The sequence below is a fragment of the Pseudophryne corroboree genome, unplaced genomic scaffold (assembly GCF_028390025.1).
Source record: "Pseudophryne corroboree isolate aPseCor3 unplaced genomic scaffold, aPseCor3.hap2 scaffold_645, whole genome shotgun sequence".
In the NCBI taxonomy this organism is placed as follows: domain Eukaryota; kingdom Metazoa; phylum Chordata; class Amphibia; order Anura; family Myobatrachidae; genus Pseudophryne; species Pseudophryne corroboree.
In genome coordinates this window covers 158,843-164,842 of record NW_026970234.1, presented here as the reverse complement: position 1 = coordinate 164,842, position 6,000 = coordinate 158,843, and the positions used below count along the sequence as shown (strand labels likewise).

The 6,000-nt window shown below is 34.7% G+C and overlaps 4 non-coding genes across 4 annotated transcripts; all 4 read left to right on the top strand.

Moving 5' to 3' along the window:
- Positions 1–225: 225 nt before the first annotated feature.
- Positions 226–299, top strand: TRNAN-GUU (transfer RNA asparagine (anticodon GUU)). The gene has a single exon. It is a non-coding gene; the product is annotated as a tRNA-Asn (tRNA).
- A 1,093-nt stretch (positions 300–1,392) lies between these two features.
- Positions 1,393–1,466, top strand: TRNAY-AUA (transfer RNA tyrosine (anticodon AUA)). The gene has a single exon. It is a non-coding gene; the product is annotated as a tRNA-Tyr (tRNA).
- Positions 1,467–3,730: 2,264 nt separating this feature from the next.
- TRNAN-AUU (transfer RNA asparagine (anticodon AUU)) lies at positions 3,731–3,804 on the top strand. Its single transcript has one exon. It is a non-coding gene; the product is annotated as a tRNA-Asn (tRNA).
- A 1,095-nt stretch (positions 3,805–4,899) lies between these two features.
- TRNAN-AUU (transfer RNA asparagine (anticodon AUU)) lies at positions 4,900–4,973 on the top strand. Its single transcript has one exon. It is a non-coding gene; the product is annotated as a tRNA-Asn (tRNA).
- The last annotated feature ends 1,027 nt before the right edge of the window (positions 4,974–6,000 follow it).

Below are 6,000 nucleotides of genomic sequence, written 5' to 3'. Positions count from 1 at the left end.
TTATGGGTCCAGCATGCTTCCATTGCAGTACTCTGCTGCCCATGTAAGTGCAAGAGATCCTGAAGCACTCACTCATCATGGGAAAGTACCAATGTGTTTATTCGTTGGTTGATGGAAGAAACATCTTACAAAAACTCTCCAGATTATTGATTTTTTAATGTTTTTCTAGGAAACGTTCTAGATGTATGCTTATTAGCCTTTGTCAGTATGTACTTTTTGCAAAGTGTCTCTGTGGCGCAATCGGTTAGTGTGTTTGGCTGTTAACCAAAAGGTTGGTGGTTCAATCCCACCCAGGGACGTAATTAACCTTGTGATCAGATTTTGGTGATATTTAAGTAGACAAGTCAAAATTTCAAACCTCCTCTTATGGTGTAGGGTACATGGCCTTCTCTGATGTAATCAGAGTTAGATTTGATTCAGTGATTTTATAAAAAACAGCTAGGAAGCACAATTTAGCAGTGGGTTGCAGAGAAAAAAAATATGCTGGCAGAAAAATCCAATCGAGTGATTAAACAGCTCTTCATTTTCTGGCTTTATTTTTATGCTAACAAATTTGTTCTCTGAAAAGTGTCCACAAAGCCAAGTCTCTGATTAACACCTTTGTAAGGATGGTTTTTCACCTATTACTAAATTAAACTTGCTTCATTGGAAAGGCAGCAAGATGCATCCTCATTTCAATGTCTACTGAAATAATACAGGTTGACACCAGGAAACATTAACGCCACTGCATCCTTGCTGCTTTCTCATGTAAAAGTCTGTTTAATATGAAAACAAGGTGATATCTAATTAGCACACAGGTAAGGAATTAAGAAAATCTTTATTTAAGGGTGAAGATGTTTCTCACAAAATCGTTGCCCCAATGCATCATTGAAATTCAAGCTGGAAAGATGATTTTAATATATCACTTGTACATTTTGTATTGCTCTTCTGGTGACAATGTAGTTTTTTTTGTCAATTACCATTTTAATAATAGGGTAAAGAAAATTAAGTGGATTTTTGAAAGAAAACTATACTGTCAATATACTATTAAAACAAATTAAAATGGTAAAAGTTATTGTACTTTAAGTAAAAATAAAAGAGCAAAAATATCAATCCCAGTTTTGATTACTTAAATTAACAAAAAAAATGCATATAGCAAAGGATAGTTTCAATCTGCCTACCTCTGGGTTATGGGTCCAGCATGCTTCCATTGCAGTACTCTGCTGCACATGTAAGTGCAAGAGATCCTGAAGCACTCACTCATCATGGGAAAGTACCAATGTGTTTATTCATTGGTTGATGGAAGAAACATCTTACAAAAACTCTCCAGATTATTGATTTTTTAATATTTTTCTAGGAAACGTTCTAGATGTATGCTTATTAGCCTTTGTCAGTATGTACTGTTTACAAAGTGTCTCGGTGGCGCAATCGGTTAGTGTGTTCGGCTATAAACCAAAAGGTTGGTGGTTCAATCCCACCCAGGGACGTAATTGACCTTGTGATCAGATTTTGGTGATATTTAAGTAGACAAGTCAAAATTTCAAACCCCCTCTTATTGTGTAGGGTACCTGGCCTTCTCTGATGTAATCAGAGTTAGATTTGATTCAGTGATTTTATAAAAAACAGCTAGGAAGCACAATTTAGCAGTGGGTTGCAGAGAAAAAAAATATGCTGGCAGAAAAATCCAATCGAGTGATTAAACAGCTCTTCATTTTCTGGCTTTATTTTTATGCTAACAAATTTGTTCTCTGAAAAGTGTCCACAAAGCCAAGTCTCTGATTAACACCTTTGTAAGGATGGTTTTTCACCTATTACTAAATTAAACTTGCTTCATTGGAAAGGCAGCAAGATGCATCCTCATTTCAATGTCTACTGAAATAATACAAGTTGACACCAGGAAACATTAACGCCACTGCATCCTTGCTGCTTTCTCATGTGGAAGTCTGTTTAATGTGAAAACAAGGTGATATCTAATTAGCACACAGGTAAGGAATTAAGAAAATCTTTATTTAAGGGTGAAGATGTTTCTCACAAAATTGTTGACCCAATGCAACATTGAAATTCAAGCTGGAAAGATGATTTTAATATATCACTTGTACATTTTGTATTGCTCTTCTGGTGACAATGTAGTTTGTTTTTGTCAATTACCATTTTAATAATAGGGTAAAGAAAATGAAGTGGATTTTTGAAAGAAAACAATACTGTCAATATACTATTAAAACAAATTAAAATGGTAAAAGTTATTGTACTTTAAGTAAAAATAAAAGAGACAAAATATCAATCCCAGTTTTGGATTACTTTAATTAACAAAAAAAAAATGCATATAGCAGAGGATAGTTTCAATCTGCCTACCTCTGGGTTATGGGCCCAGCATGCTTCCATTGCAGTACTCTGCTGCACATGTAAGTTCAAGAGATCCTGAAGCACTCACTCATCATGGGAAAGTACCAATGTGTTTCTTCGTTGGTTGATGGAAGAAACATCTTACAAAAACTCTCCAGATTATTGACTTTTTAAAGTTTTTCTAGGAAACGTTTTAGATGAATGCTTATTAGCCTTTGTCAGTATGGACTTTTGCAAAGTGTCTCTGTGGCGCAATCAGTTAGTATGTACGGCTATTAACCAAAAGGTTGGTGGTTCAATCCCACCCAGGGACCTAATTGACCTTGTTATCAGATTTTGGTGATCTTTAAGTAGACAAGTCAAAATTTCAAACCCCCTGTTATGGTGTAGGGTACCTGGCCTTCTCTGATGTAATCAGAGTTAGATTTGATTCAGTGATTTTATAAAAACAGCTAGGAAGCACAATTTAGCAGTGGGTTGCAGAGAAAAAAAATATGCTGGCAGAAAAATCCAATTGAGTGATTAAACAGCTCTTTATTTTCTGGCTTTATTTTTATGCTAACAAATTTGTTCTCTGAAAAGTGTCCACAAAGCCAAGTCTCTGATTAACACCTTTGTAGGGATGGTTTTTCACCTATTACTAAATTAAACTTGCTTCATTGGAAAGGCAGCAAGATGTATCCTCATTTCAATGTCTACTGAAATAATACAGGTTGACACCAGGAAACATTAACGCCACTGCATCCTTGCTGCTTTCTCATGTGGAAGTCTGTTTAATGTGAAAACAAGGTGGTATCTAATTAGCACACAGGTAAGGAATTACGAAAATCTTTATTTAAGGGTGAAGATGTTTCTCACAAAATTGTTGCCCCAATGCATCATTGAAATTCAAGCTGGAAAGATGATTTTAATATATCACTTGTACATTTTGTATTGCTCTTCTGGTGACAATGTAGTTTTTTTGTCAATTACCATTTTAATAACAGGGTAAAGAAAATTAAGTGGATTTTTGATAGAAAACTATACTGTCAATATACTATTAAAACAAATTAAAATGGTAAAAGTTATTGTACTTTAAGTAAAAATAAAAGAGCCAAAATATCAATCCCAGTTTTGGATTACTTTAATTAACAAACAAAAAAATGCATATAGCAGAGGATAGTTTCAATCTGCCTACCTCTGGGTTATGGGCCCAGCATACTTCCATTGCAGAACTCTGCTGCACATGTAAGTGCAAGAGATCCTGAAGCACTCACTCATCATGGGAAAGTACCAATGTGTTTCTTCGTTGGTTGATGGAAGAAACATCTTACAAAAACTCTCCAGATTATTGACTTTTTAAAGTTTTTCTAGGAAACGTTTTAGATGAATGCTTATTAGCCTTTGTCAGTATGGACTTTTGCAAAGTGTCTCTGTGGTGCAATCGGTTAGTGTGTTTGGCTATTAACCAAAAGGTTGGTGGTTCAATCCCACCCAGGGACATAATTAACCTTGTGATCAGATTTTGGTGATATTTAAGTAGACAAGTCAAAATTTCAAACCTCATCTTATGGTGTAGGGTACATGGCCTTCTCTGATGTAATCAGAGTTAGATTTGATTCAGTGATTTTATAAAAAACAGCTAGGAAGCACAATTTAGCAGTGGGTTGCAGAGAAAAAAAATATGCTGGCAGAAAAATCCAATCGAGTGATTAAACAGCTCTTCATTTTCTGGCTTTATTTTTATGCTAACAAATTTGTTCTCTGAAAAGTGTCCACAAAGCCAAGTCTCTGATTAACACCTTTGTAAGGATGGTTTTTCACCTATTACTAAATTAAACTTGCTTCATTGGAAAGGCAGCAAGATGCATCCTCATTTCAATGTCTACTGAAATAATACAAGTTGACACCAGGAAACATTAACGCCACTGCATCCTTGCTGCTTTCTCATGTGGAAGTCTGTTTAATGTGAAAACAAGGTGATATCTAATTAGCACACAGGTAAGGAATTAAGAAAATCTTTATTTAAGGGTGAAGATGTTTCTCACAAAATTGTTGCCCCAATGCATCATTGAAATTCAAGCTGGAAAGATGATTTTAATATATCACTTGTACATTTTGTATTGCTCTTCTGGTGACAATGTAGTTTTTTTGTCAATTACCATTTTAATAACAGGGTAAAGAAAATTAAGTGGATTTTTGATAGAAAACTATACTGTCAATATACTATTAAAACAAATTAAAATGGTAAAAGTTATTGTACTTTAAGTAAAAATAAAAGAGCCAAAATATCAATCCCAGTTTTGGATTACTTTAATTAACAAACAAAAAAATGCATATAGCAGAGGATAGTTTCAATCTGCCTACCTCTGGGTTATGGGCCCAGCATACTTCCATTGCAGTACTCTGCTGCACATGTAAGTGCAAGAGATCCTGAAGCACTCACTCATCATGGGAAAGTACCAATGTGTTTCTTCGTTGGTTGATGGAAGAAACATCTTACAAAAACTCTCCAGATTATTGACTTTTTAAAGTTTTTCTAGGAAACGTTTTAGATGAATGCTTATTAGCCTTTGTCAGTATGGACTTTTGCAAAGTGTCTCTGTGGTGCAATCGGTTAGTGTGTTTGGCTATTAACCAAAAGGTTGGTGGTTCAATCCCACCCAGGGACATAATTAACTTTGTGATCAGATTTTGGTGATATTTAAGTAGACAAGTCAAAATTTCAAACCTCATCTTATGGTGTAGGGTACATGGCCTTCTCTGATGTAATCAGAGTTAGATTTGATTCAGTGATTTTATAAAAAACAGCTAGGAAGCACAATTTAGCAGTGGGTTGCAGAGAAAAAAAATATGCTGGCAGAAAAATCCAATCGAGTGATTAAACAGCTCTTCATTTTCTGGCTTTATTTTTATGCTAACAAATTTGTTCTCTGAAAAGTGTCCACAAAGCCAAGTCTCTGATTAACACCTTTGTAAGGATGGTTTTTCACCTATTACTAAATTAAACTTGCTTCATTGGAAAGGCAGCAAGATGCATCCTCATTTCAATGTCTACTGAAATAATACAAGTTGACACCAGGAAACATTAACGCCACTGCATCCTTGCTGCTTTCTCATGTGGAAGTCTGTTTAATGTGAAAACAAGGTGATATCTAATTAGCACACAGGTAAGGAATTAAGAAAATCTTTATTTAAGGGTGAAGATGTTTCTCACAAAATTGTTGACCCAATGCAACATTGAAATTCAAGCTGGAAAGATGATTTTAATATATCACTTGTACATTTTGTATTGCTCTTCTGGTGACAATGTAGTTTGTTTTTGTCAATTACCATTTTAATAATAGGGTAAAGAAAATGAAGTGGATTTTTGAAAGAAAACAATACTGTCAATATACTATTAAAACAAATTAAAATGGTAAAAGTTATTGTACTTTAAGTAAAAATAAAAGAGACAAAATATCAATCCCAGTTTTGGATTACTTTAATTAACAAAAAAAAAAAATGCATATAGCAGAGGATAGTTTCAATCTGCCTACCTCTGGGTTATGGGCCCAGCATGCTTCCATTGCAGTACTCTGCTGCACATGTAAGTTCAAGAGATCCTGAAGCACTCACTCATCATGGGAAAGTACCAATGTGTTTCTTCGTTGGTTGATGGAAGAAACATCTTACAAAAACTCTCCAGATTATTGACTT